The following is a 14,625-nucleotide window of genomic DNA, read 5'->3' as shown; positions in this document are numbered from 1 at the left end:
ATAAGTTGGAAAACTAGGTGTAAATGTTCTAAATGTTGAGATCATGACTTGCTGAAAATTAAGATGTCATCAAAGAATACGAGAACAAACTTTCTGAGATAGTCAGTAAATACCTCATTCATTAACAACCAAAACATAGAAGGTGCATTGGAGAGTCCAAATGGCATGACGATAAATTCAAAGTGTCCGTGATGAGTACGGAATGTTGTTTTCTAAATATCTGGAGGATGCATACGGACTTGATGATACCCCGAACGCAAGTCCAACTTGGTGAAAAACTGAGCCCCATGTAGTTCATCTAATAACTCATCGACTACCGGAATAGGAAACTTGTCCGTGATAATCTTGGCATTTAATTCTCGATAATCCACACAAAATCTCCAAGTATTGTCATGTTTCTTGACTAGTAAGACAGGAGAAGAGAAAGGGGACGTACTCCTTCAGATGAGGCCTTGTTCGAGTATTAGTTTACATTGCTTTTCGATTTCATCCTTTTACAAATGGGGGTAGCGATAGGGCCGTACAACCACCACCTCGGAGCCAGCCTTCAAACAAATTATGTGGTCACATTGTCTCAAAGGTGGAAGGCCTATAGGTTCCTGGAAAATATCGGTATAGTCATCCAACAAATTTCATAAGGTAGTACGCTGATGATTCTGTTGCTGGAGTACATGTAATTGTGGCTGAACTTCTGCCTTGCGCCCCTGTAAAGTGAACTGGTGGCCTGCCAACTCAAAGCTCATGGTCAAAGCGGTGAAATCCAACAAAATTGGTCCCAACGTTTGCAGCCATTTAGTTCTGAGAACCATATCGAATCTGGCTAGAGGAATGATAAGAAATTCTGCATCAAATTGTCACGTCAAAGAAGAGTTTTAGTTTGAGTTATGTTTGTCTTTTTATCTATATTGAGTTATTTAATTATGTTAGAACTTATCTTTAAGTGTTAGAGTTTGAGTGTAATTGGGACGAGGGTAGTTTTATTGTAATTGGACTCTACTACCTTCCTCTATTATACATAGAGGTTCATGTACTCTGATTACGACAAGTTATCGATGTCAATGAAGTATTTCACTTTTCCATAAATTCAACAGTCCAGATTCCCTCTTGAATCTAAACTTCTCTCTTACCCTTTTCCGATTTCTCTTTTTCCATAATCCATTACCGAGAGCAAAGAGGTCTCTCAAGTTCTTTTCCGTGAACAGCAACAGATTTCTCAACCTCTCTTTTTGTGAGCAGCAAGAGGTCTCACAACCTCTTTTTTGAGAACAACAAGAGGTTCATATACCTCTTGACAGAGAGCAGCAACACCTTCCAATGCTGAATTCATCCTTCAAAATATGGATTCACCAATTCCATACCGAGGTACTAGATCCATGGCAAGGGACCACAACAACTTGGTATCAAGACAGGATAACACTGGGATTCCAGAATTGGTGAGTTAAGAGACTTAGAGATCAGAGGGCAGAATGACCTGGTAGAGGCACAAGCAGAAAATGAGAGAAGGTTTGCTCAAATCATGTAGAAATTAGAACAAGTCCCAAATATGAATCTCCAGATCGACAGACTCTCAGGTATGCTGGGGAATATTCCGGCCAGAAGAAACTCAACCCCAGAACAAAGAGGAGAGGACAACTTGCAAAACAGAGGGGGGGACCAGTTTGCAGGGTGCACTGGTTTCCCTGCACAGACTGGAAATTTCAACCAGGGAGGAGGCACCGTACCCAGGTATACAAAATTGGATTTTCCTACTTTGACGAGGTCAGCCGAACCCTTGATTTGATAACATAGGTTCAAAAAAAAAATTCTCCGTCAAAGAACAACAGAAATTGATAAGGTGGGACTGGCCACCTCCAGATGCTCGATGAAGCACAACTTTGGTTTCATCAAATCAACTTGGACAGATTGGTGCTGCATTGGGAAGAGTTCAAAGAATTATGCACTATATGGTTCGGTCCTCTAGCACACAACAACCTGGTTGGGGACTTGGTGTTGTTAAGACAGACTAGCCCAGTGGAACTATTTCAAAAATAGTTCCAAGAAAAATTGGTCCTAGCCAGCCGGATGGTTCGTGTAGACCAGCAGGTCAATTTATTTACAGCAGGCCTTAATTAGTCCTTAAGGTTAGAGGTGGAGCTCCACGCACCTGCTAATTTGGCTCGAGCATTGGAAACAAGACAAAAGTCAAAAATCAAAGGACAGCTTGGCAAGGGGATTGGAACACTATCACTACTTGGCAATGGAGGCATAACACATCACCTTAGGTGACCTTTCCAGCAGTGCAACCACCCGAAATAACCTAATTACTACGATGATTCTGGCTAGAAGTAGATGAAGTAGTAGAACCAAAACTGAGTGATGATACTACAAAGGAGGACGCACCAAAAACCTCTCTGAATGTCATTACGGGCAAGAAATCTGCCAAAACTATGCAAGTTAGGGATTGAGTAATGGACTAGGAACTTGTCAGCCTCGTGGATTCTGGAAGTACACATAATTTTCTCAGCTTAACGGCTGCTCGACACCTTCAACTGCAGATCCTTCCCCACCCAACAACCATGGTTTTGGTTGCCAATGGAGAGAAAATTCCTAGATATGGGATCAACAAAGTGGTAAAGTTCTCAATCGGTACGACTTTCTTTCATTCAGAATTTTTTGTCATACCTTTGGCCAGGTTCGATATGGTATTGGGTATTAAATGGTTGCAAACCTTGGCCCCCATTCTGTGGGACTTCTCTGCTTTAACTATGAGTTTTTCAACGGGTAGACGCCAAGTGTTGTTACATGGCCGTTAAGTTGACTAGCCACATCACATTCATACCCTCCACAAACAGGACCAACCGAACAACACTTTAGACAAACTCCTAGACGAGTTCTCCGACTTGTTCCAAGAGCCTTCAGGGCTGCCTCCCTTGAGGCACTGTGATCATCAAATCTGTTTAAAACCTGGCTAAGATGTGGTGGTTATTAGACCATACTGGTATCCACACCTCTATAAAGATGAAATAGGAAAGTCGTGCCAAGCCATGCTGCAATAGAGCCTTATTCGCAACAGTCATTCCCCATTCTCTTCACCAGTCCTCCTCATCAAGAAACATGATGGTACATGGAGATTTTGTGTCGATTATAGGGATTTAAATGCCCACACCATAAAAGATACATTCCCTATCCCTGTGGTGGAGGAGCTCCTGGATGAATTACATGGTTCATGGGTATTCACCAAATTGGACTTGCGCTCAGGGTGTCATCAACTTCGTATACATCCTACCGACATCGAGAAAATTGCCTTCCACACTCATCTCGGCCATTTTGAATTTTTTGTGGTGTCGTTTGGGTTATCAAATGCCCCATCTACTTTTCAGACGTTAATGAACGAGGTATTCCAAAACTATCTAAGAAAATTTGTACTTTTTTTTTTTTATGATATACTCATTTACAACAAGTCCAGGGATCAACATTCAAAGGATTTACGGTTGGTATTTCAACAGTTAATGAACGCACCAGCTATATTTAAAGAAATCTAAATGCTCTTTTACGAAGTCACATGTCTCGGCCATATTATTTCACATGCATGGGTTACAATTTATTTCGAGAAGATTCAAGCCATTTCCGATTGGCCAAACCTCAGAATAACTCCGTTTAGAGAGGTTTTTTGGGGTTAGCCAGATACCACAAAAAATTCATAAAAAATTATGGGCCGTTAGCCGTGTGATTGGCCAGCCTTCACTAGAAAAATTTCTTTATTTGGAATGACCAGGCCACACAGTCTTTCAAAGAGCTCAAACTAGCTCTCGCCTCCGCACCCGTTATTCAACTCCCAAATTTTGAGGAATTATTTGTGGTCGAGTGTGACGCATCCGGTGGGGGAATTGGGGCCGTCCTAAAGCAACACTTCCACCCCATTGCATATTTCAGCAGGCAATTGGCAGCAAGGCATACAAAATTGGCAGCATATGAACGGGAATTAATCGGTTTGACCAAGGTTTCCCAACAATGGTGACCTTACTTGTGGGGCCGTTCATTTCTCATCCGTACTAATCATTTGTCTTAAATATTTGTTTGAGCAGCGCCCAACTACTTCTCCTCAACAACACTGGATTAGTAAATTGATGGGGTTTGACTTTTCCATGGAGTACTACTTCGGGTGGTTAAACAACCTATCACGACGCTTGGAGAATCAACAGCTCATCTATGCCATCAGCCAACCTCGTTTTCTTCTCTTAGACTTAGTTAAGGAGGAAAATACTAGCAATCCGGTCCTACAAGAACTACACACAAAAATTACAGAGGGGACAATGGGCTCTAAGTGGTCAATCCAGGATTCTCTTGTTTGCTACAACAAGTGCTTATATTACCACACACTTTCAAGTTGATTTCAGCAATCCTCTTTGCTTACCATGACAACACTCATGAAGGCATCCAGAAAACCTTGCATCACATTCGAGCAGATTTCTATTGGCAGGGAATGAAGACCACCATTGCAGCATATGTCACAACATGCCAAGTCTGTCAACGACCGGACACTTAAGTCCAGCGGATCTTCTCCAGCCTCTCTCACTCCCTACACAAGTTTAGGCAGATATCTCTATGGCTTTCATCGATGGTCTTACCCAGACAACAGGCAAATCAGTATTATTTGTAGTGGTGGATAGGTTCTCTAAGTATGCTCATTTTATTCCTACCCCTATACCACATCCAGAGTGGCCCAGACCTTCCTCGAGCATATTGTCCATTTGTATGAAATTCCAGAATCAATTGTTAGTGATCGTGATGCGGTCTTTACCAGCACTTTCAGGTGGGAATTTTACATTTTTATCCATAGGTGTGTCAACTGGTCGACACCCCTTCATTCCTGTTTCTTCGAGGAGGTCCGAGATATATTTCCACTGAGACAATATTATCCCATGCTTGGATTGAAGAACTTCTATACCTAAAAAATACTTAAGCAGTCCCAAATCTTTAGTTTTAAACTCCTGGCATATCATATTTTTCATTTCTTGTATGTTATGTGCATCATCGCCAGTTAAGATAATATCATCAACATATACAACTAATATCTTTAAAATATATTGAATGATCTATTGAGCACCAATGAAAACCAAACCTTAGAAGAGCTTGATAAATTTATCAAACCAAGCCCGAGGGGATTGTTCAAGCCCATATAAGGATTTTTTTAATCGGCATACTGACTCCCCTTCAACCACGTAACCTGGTGGTTGAACCCATAAATTTCCTCACGTATATCACCATTTAAGAAGGCATTCGTTACATCGAGTTGATATACGGGCCATGATGAGTTAGAAGCAAGAGATAAGGGTATATGTACTTAATTTAATTTTGAAACAGGAGAGAAGATCTCCTCATAATCAATCCCATAGTACTAAGTGTATTCTTAAGCAAAGAGTTGGGCTTTAATGCGAACAATGGACCCATCTAGGTTATGTTTAACCCAAAAAACCCATTTACAACCGACTGGATTTTTCCCTTTTGAGAGCAATGCTAAGTACCAGGTTTGATTCTCATATAATGTGTGCATCCATAGCCGCCTTCCATCTTGGATGCTTCAGGGCCTCATGATAGGATCGTAGAATGGAATTAGAAGAAAGAGATGCAAGGAATTGAGAGCAATCTGAAGACAAACGATGGTGAAACATAAAGTTCGAGATAGGGTGATAAGTAGTACATGAACGGTGTTCCTTTCTTAAAACAATAGGCCGAGTATCAAATTTAGGCCTAAACATAGGAGGGGAAGGACTTATGTTGTGGACTTGATAGCAGGACGAGTCATCCAGAGGCGACGCGGACGAGTTAGTAACTCAGTGGAGCAGTGAAGGACATTAGGCATTACATGTTTCCTTTATTTCTTATTTCATGAATTATAAGTAGGAAGGCCTCTAAGGGCATTATTGTAATAACTGAGATATCGGGCCTTGGCTTTAAGAGGCTATCGAACGTAATGTGAATTAAGCAGAAATTATCAAGGATCAACATTCTCCTTTGTGGAACCTAGGGTCGGCATTCCCCTTGAGGAACCCAAGGTGTAGGACTCCCTTTAACGAGCCTGATTTCCTCCACTCCATTCAATTTCTCATTTCCCCTTCGTTCCATTCCGTTTATTTCCCACCAATCGTCAACATAGGTCGATCGAGCAGAGCATGGTGACCTGGTTCTAATTCAGAATTGCAAGAAACTCTCTCCCACCATCGAATTACTCAGTCTATGGTCAGTGACCACAACATCTTGGTATCAGAGCAGGTCAGGATGGGAGAGTCCTCCAACAACGCTGAATTGTTAGACAGCATCAGGGAAATGATACGTGTCGAACTAGTAGCAGGGTAGGAAGAAAGTGAGGGGTGTCTGGCTACACTGGTGGATAGCAGATACTCGTAAATCTCTAACCAGGTAAATGCATAGGTTAAAGTTTATCTAATAGGAGATGAATGTTTGTGGGCAAGAAACCCAACCCCTTGGTAAGGAGGGAGGAGCCCTCCGACCACACAAGGGGACCAATTTGCTGGACGAATAAAGTACCCAGCAAGTGGCGTGAGTGCTGGTCTAGATAGTGGGACCATCCCAAGATATACCAAATTGGACTTACCAATTTTTAAGGGGTCTGAGGACCCTTTGATTTGGCTCTATAGGTGTGAGAAATTTTTTTCACATCAAAAGATGGCTGAAATAGACGAGGTGGGGTTGGCCGCATTCCAAATGCTCGATGAAGCCCAGCTATGGGGCCACCAATTAGAATTGAAAAATCCAAAAATTAAACAGGACAGAGATGGAAGGCAGAAGGTCCAAAGTCTTATGTTATAATTGTGATGAAAAGTACACATTTGGACATCAATGTCTAAAGTTATTTTGATTAGAAGTGGATGATGAGGAGGAGGAAGCTCCAGAGAGCGAAGAGCCCGTGGAGAAAGAACCTGCAATTTCTCTCCACGCCATTACTGGCCTCCAATCCACCAAAACCATGCAACTTTATGCTCTAGTCAACGAGCACCCTCTCTTAAGCCTGGTTGACTCAAGGGAAATTTTATTGTAATTGGACTCTACTACCTTCCTCAATTATAAATAGAGATTCATGTACTCTAATTACAACAAGTTATTGATGTCAATGAAGTATTTCACTTTTCCACAAATTCAACAATTTTCACACCTTTTTTTTTCAAAACCTAACCAAGTGTTACAATGTGGGACCCACCATGGTGCTCTAGCTGGTGGGACCCAGGACGTGGGACACCAGGAAAAGTCCTCACCCAAGTAAGCATGAGTTAAGGAATTAAGAAGCATAAGCTGAAATGAGTTAGAAGACTTGAACATCAAGTGAGACCCACATATATCTTACGAGCTGGCAACCTTATCAAGATGAGCTAGAAGATCATGAGGGACCCACAAAGATAAGGCCACGAGCTGGCCTCCTCCCTTATATTCAAGTGAATGAACAAAGAGTTCTACTTCAACTCATATTAGTCTTCTAGTAGATTGGGTTGAATAGACTTATCTTAGAGAGTTAGAGTTGGAATGTAATTAGGATTGAAAGGCTAATTGTATAAGGACTCTACATCTTCCTCTACTATAAATAGAGGTGTTGTAATTAGGAATTAATCAAGTTACACATCTAATTCTTGAGTTAAACTCTCTCTCTCTCTCTTTGCTTGGTGCGACCTCTCATTTCTCTTTTATTTTTTTCTTATCTCTACTCGAGAGCTCTTCTTCCCTTTTCTTCTTTTTTTCTTTCTTCTTTCTCTTGCTTGGAATTATGGAAAATGAATCTTAAATTCAACATGGTATCAGAGCATTATATTTAGGATCCCTCGTCAAAGGAATGCTCTAACGAAGTGATGATCAACACCACTCAAAGAACGCTCTCTTATGAAGGAAGAACACAAGCTGAAAGATAAGTGTTCAAATTTTTTTCTTTTCATGTTACTGGTTTCCGAATTTAGAATATGATTTAAGGATGAGTATGTGAATGCTTTCATCTTATTATATTATGGATATGCATGCCTCTCTATCTAGAAGCAGCTATCATAATATTTTTTTTCAGTTTTGAAATTCTGTTTACCGAGACTTGTCCATGATCAGATTGTTAGAATTTTTTTCGTGGGTTAAGAGTTCCCTAATATAGAAGATTGTTATTGAGTCTCTTATGAGTGGTATTAAAGATAAAAATCAGAATAATAATTTAGCATCAATGCTAAAATTTCCCATACATCGAGTTGTTTGAAGAGTACTACTTGGTGTTATTATTATAATTTTTTTTTAAGAAGGGCCTATCTTGGCTGAAGAGAATATGAATATCAAAGGTGATATACTGAGAATTACCACCATACCCTTTTGTGGTGTATCAAATTTTATTGGTTGGTCCACATCAGTTCAGAGGTTCCTTATAACAAAAGACCTACTTGGTCACCTCACAACCCGAGGACCACCTATTGATGAAGATGATATTTTTAATAAATGGTTAAAAAATGATACTTTGGTGATTAGTTGGCTAATCAATAGCATGGAAGAACATGTCTAAAACAATTTAATTCATCTTGACACTGCTAAACCAATTTGGGAGACATGTGCTAAACTGTACTCTTGCCCGGATACTCTACATAGACCATTTGATATTCTCCAAAGAATGTTGAATACTAAACAAGGAGAAAATATCCATGAATACTTGGCTCGCTTTAGAGGTTTTCTTTAAAAGTGGAAGTTAGCTCAGCCTTCAACCATAGATATTTTTATCCAAGACAAACAGAAGGAAGCCTTAATTACAGCTATTTGTCTTGCAAATGTTAAACTCCATCTTGAGATTGCCAAGAGTCAACTTTTGAGTGCTTCTACTATCCAGAAGTTTGATGATGTATGCGCAACACTACTTCGTATTCCAGACACTTCTTCCTCCACTACTGAAGTATCATTAGCTATGTATTCCGATCATAGAGGATCATCATCTGACCACGGCTGAGGCCGAGGTAGAGGTTATAGAGGAGGCAGAGGAAGAGGTGGAAGGACTGGTACTGGCAAAGCAAATGGGAAAGAATGTACTCATTGTAAAATATTTGGCCACACTACACAACATTGCTATTACAGGGTATGCACTTACTATGGACAATATGGCCATTATAAATAAATATGCTATAAAGCCAATGGATAGTCAGAATTGACAAGGGCTAACCAAGCCTTTATAAGTGATACAAAAGAAGAAGAACCCACAAAATCAACAGCACAGAAAATTTTTACTGATGAAGAGTATGAGCTATTTCAAAAAATGAAGACAATGCTAGTTCTTCTCACAGTTCCTCTGCAACTTTTGCTGCCACTACCGCTTCAGGTATGCTATTTGCCTCATCTTCATCCTAGATAATTGAATCATGAGAAAAATTTATTACATTCTCTATCTCCGAGTCTTTCACACAAGTTTGTTACCATAGCCGACGGTTCTCAAACCAAAGTCGAAGGGAAAGGTTCGACTTCTATCACACTATCACTTCTGCTCACTGATATTCTTTTCATTCCTACTTTCCCTTTGAATCTATTATCTGTTAGTCAGCTAACAAAATATTTTAATTGCTTCGTCACCTTCTCACCCACTTCATGTGTCTTTCAGAATCTTATAATGAAGCAGGTGATTGGTGAAGGCCATGAACACGGGGGGCTTTACTACTTGGTCGTGCCAAAAATAAATATGGTTTCTACTACTGAAAATGAGACAAGGTTATGGCACAATCGATTGGGACATCCATTTGCACAATCTCTTCATTATAAATTTCCTTCTCCTAAAGTAAGGTCAGAATTTCATTGTGAGGTCTGTCAATTGAGTAAACATCAAAGGAGTACATACTCTCCTCGCCCAGAAGTCAAAAGTGTCACTCCATTTTCTTTAATTTGTACTGATGTTTGGGGGCCCTTGAGTGTCTCCAACATTTCTCAAGAAAAATATTTTATTACATTTATTGATGATTTCACTCGTACAACTTGGTTGTTTATATTTAAGGAGCGTTCTGAGATATCATTCATTTTTAAGTCTTTTCATGCTATGGTAATCACACAATTTGTCAAAAAATAAAAATTCTCCGGTTTGATAATTCCAACGAATATGTTTCCAAAGACCTTGGCTCTTTTTGTCAAGAAAATGGCATTATCCATCAAACATCATGCACCTACAATCAACAAAATGGTGTAGCCAAATGGAAAAATTATCATATTCTTGAGGTAGCTCGAGGTTTATTTTATGCCATGAAAGTTCCATACTTTTATTGGCCTCATACAATCCTTACGGCTGGCTTTCTTATAAATCGTCTACCACCTACCGTTCTTGGCAATAAATCTCCTTACTCTAGATTATTACAAAATCATGATCCATTTTCACTACCTTTGAAAGTCTTCGGATGTCAATGTTCTGTTCATAATTCATTACCTAGACACAGCAAACTTGATCCTAAATCTATCAAGTGTATCTTTTTAGGATACTTTCGCACACTAAAGGGTTATGTTTGTTATAGTCCTACTCTTCAACGTTTATTTGTGTCCAGGGATGTAACCTTTTTTGAAGACTCCTCATTTTATTCTGATAGTGCTCCTTCTGGTCTGTCCTCAGTACCAGGTTCCCCTCGACCGATTTTGCCTCATGATACAAAGATTATTCAACCCCCCGAGCAAGTGGCTGACACCACACCTATCGAGTTAACAGATCCAACAGAGGTAAGTCCTTCATCACCAGTTATTTTTGGCCCTCAATATGATACTCGTCCTATTTCAATAAGGAAAGAACCTAGACCATGCACTAGACCTTCTACTTCTCATCCCATTTCAAATTTTGTGTCTCATCATCGCCTCTCACCTTTATGTTGTCAGTTTCTTTCTTCTATTTCCTCCATATCTGTTCCACAGTCCTATCAGGAGGCTCTACAACATCCAGGGTGGAATGTAGCAATGGATGAAAAAATGAAGGCCCTTAATGACAATCATACATGGTCATTGGTTCCTCTTCCCACAAATAAAAAACCCGTTGGTGGCAAGTGGGTTTATACTATCAAACATAATCCGGATGGGTCAATTGCATGATTGAAGGCTCGATTGGTTGCCAAAGGTTACACTCAATTCTATGGAATTGATTATGAAGAAACCTTCTCTCCAGTAGCAAAAATGAACTCGATACATATATTATTATCTCTGGCAGCCAGTTCATCATGGCCGATATATCAACTTGATGTAAAAATGCAATTCTTAATGGTGATATTAAAGAAGAAATTTGCATGCACCAACCACCTGGGTATGTGGTTGAGGGGGAGTCAGTATGCCACCTAAAAAAATCTTTATATGGTATAAAGAAGTCCCCTCAGGCATGGTTTGAAAAATTTAGTCAAGCCATCATAAGGGCTGGCTTTCACAGATGCTCTGGAGATCACTCAGTATTTATTGAAAATACACCGAGAGGAAAGGTGATTCTGGTTGTATATATTGATGATATTATTTTAACTGGGAGTAATTTTGAGGGCATCCAGAAAACAAAGGAGAAAATATGTGTTGAATTCAAGATGAAGGATTTTGGACTACTCAAATATTTTTTGGGTATTGAAGTATTACAATCCAGACATGGGAATGTGCTATCCCGAAAGACGTATGCCCTTGATCTACTAGAGGAGACATGAATGATGGGATGCACACCAGCAGGCACTCCTATGGACTCAAATACAAAATTTATGTGGAGGCAATGGGGAAGATGTAGATATTGGGAAATATCAAAGACTAGTGGGACGACTTATTTACCTACGTGTAACAAGGCCGAATATTTCATCTGCAGTAAGTGTGGTAAGTCAATACATTCACAAGCCACAACTTAATCATTAGCAAGCACTTGAAAGAATACTATGATATCTGAAAGGAGCTCTAGGAAGTGGGCTTCTCTCTAAAAACCATGGTCTCTTCAACATCGAAGGATTCTCAGATGTAGACTGGGCCGAATCCCCGAATGACAGAAAATTTACTTCTAGATTTTGTACGATGGTTGGAGGGAATTTGGTTACATGGAAAAACAAGAAGCAAAATGTAGTAGCACAATCTAGTGTAGAAGTAAAATACAAGGCCATGGCACACAATGTTAGTGAACTCATATGATAAGATCTCTTCTCACTGAGTTGGGATTCTACAAAGAAGCTCCAATAGATCTATACTGTGACAATCAAGCAGCAATACACATTACATCGAATCCAGTCTTTCATGAAAGAACAAAGCATATTGAAGTGGATTACCATTTTATACGAGAAAAGTTCCAAGTTGGTTTCTTATCTCTGAAGCATATATCATCACTAAGTCAAGTTGCAGATATTCTCACCAAGCCGGTCACTCACAAGATCATGTCTACCATATGCAGCAAGCTGGGCATTTATGATATCTTCTCATGCCCAGCTTGAAGGGGAGTGTTATAATGTGGGACCCACCATGGTGCTCAAGCTGGTGGGACCCACCATGAGGACGTGGGACACTAAGAAGAGTCCTGTTACGGTCCTAGATCTAACACATGGATTTGTAGGGATTCGTAGGGAGGAAGAAAAGAAAACGAAGATCAAGCCAAAGAGAAGCTTGAAAACCCTAGAACTCGTAAGGAGAACTCCAAACCTGTTTAACCTAAAATTAACCTAAAATCAATGCTTGCCTTTCTCATTACACTTACCCCTTAAATATGGTTGACCCTTACAAGGTTTAAGGTAAAATATTACAAAAATACCCCTATAAATGAACTATTCCAAAAATACCCCTGTGACTTAAAACTGAAATAAAATGAAGTAAATTAAAGAAAAAAATTAAAATAATAATATTAGTGCGTGCATAACATTAAACCCTCCCTAGAAGAAAGAGCTTGTCCTCAAGCTCAAAGGTAGGTCTGCTTGCCCGTGCCGATGTCTCCATCCGTTCTCAACTATCAACCACGATATATGTGTCATCCGGTTGGACTACAAAACTGGAACATCCAACCAGAGAAGTAACTTTTTTTTTATGATTGCATGTAGGGATGCATGCCGAATGTCGCTACATCTCCCCAAGCAGCATCTTGGCCTTCCCACAGTCCTAGATTGCACTGCCTACACATGGCCAGCAAGGCAGCAACAACATCATGACCAGTCCCCCTAGGATTGAGAAGCCTCAACTGCACTAACCCCTTCCAGTTGCTGCACCTTGAAACACTCAGAGGCCCCGGTAGAACGAGCCAGGCCACATGTTTCCTGTAATTCAAACGAGCAGGCAGGTAACTGAACAACACTAGGAAGCCCACTGTCAGCAGAAAACCCAGCTTTGTATGACACCAACCAGTTGTTCCTTCTAAAAAATCCAGACAGCACAAGCTGTTGTTCACTGTCCTGGAGTACCGCAAACACCTCCCCATATGTTACGATCTCTACCACTGCTGTTTGAATCCATTTTGGATGAAATTGGTCATGAAGTTCCAAATTCAGAGGGAATTGATGAAAAGAGACCACCATGCTGACTGCAACAACAACAACAATTTTAAATTGCATCATTCTCTCACTAGACCCTAACCCATTAAGCACTGCATTAGCGGGAGGACCTTCGCCATAAAATAGTTGATGTCCCACCCCTGGAGCACCTGGGAAATAAAATGGAACACGATCAGCAACTATAGGTGGCATTGCAACTGGCTTCATTTGGATGAATTGACTCTGCTGCTGCATGCACTTTGGAGGCCTCTCTTGGCTTACCCCATGTGGTACTCTGCTCTTCACCTTCCGTCCAGCAAATACCTTATTTGGTCGGTTTTTGGCTGCAGTGTCCTCTTCATCATCATCAACATCTGCATCATCTTCATCCTCATCAACATCTGCATCATCTTCATCCTCATCCCCTTCTATATCATCAAACTCGTCACCCTGAACAGTCTTTCCCATAAACCATGAGACAATATTTGGGATAATTTTGGCTCTGACAGTGGATCCAATATCATAATCTTGGTCCATTTGAGTCTGAAGCGGTTCAGCAGTTTTTGCACTCCCTGGAAGCCACTGAATCTTTGTCCCTATTGCTTTCTCTAAAATGGTTTTTTTCCTCAATGAACATGTGATAAGTTTTGACGAAGGCAATATTTTTAAAATATGGATTGGGATAAAAAAAGAACTCCAGCTTGCAGCCCTTGGGAGTATCAATCCTAGACCACTTGATATATTTCAAATAGTTACGAGCCCCTTCATCACGCTCTTGTATCTCCTCTGTAATCACTTCATTAGTTTGCATCGCTGTAAGCCAGAATTTGGGAACACCTTTCCCCTCAACTGCATTTTCTTCTCCAGAAACCTCCTCAACGGGTGTTGTAGATTCTTCGATTTTAATTACTCCATTTACTATGTCATATCTCTTGGTATATATTGGTTCATAAAGTTTCTGGTACTTGGCTGCATTATATGTTTCCATTTGTAGGTTCTGCTGTGTTGCCCTTATCTGCATTGCAATAGCAGCAGCCATATGAGATAGCAGCATCATCTTAGGCTCTTGAGAGCTCCACTAATGGTACATGCAATAAGAACAAACATTATCAACACTGCTGCTACTACTTTCTGAATAATCAGCACTAGTTGCAGCAGTGGCACTATGGGCAACACTGGATGCTGCAGTGCCACAACA

The sequence above is a fragment of the Aristolochia californica genome, unplaced genomic scaffold (genome assembly GCF_029961685.1).
Source record: "Aristolochia californica isolate CCGP_79_NKW_82.1479 unplaced genomic scaffold, dmAriCali1.0.hap1 SCAF_5, whole genome shotgun sequence".
NCBI lineage: Eukaryota > Viridiplantae > Streptophyta > Magnoliopsida > Piperales > Aristolochiaceae > Aristolochia > Aristolochia californica.
Note: the sequence above shows the minus strand (reverse complement) of the source record.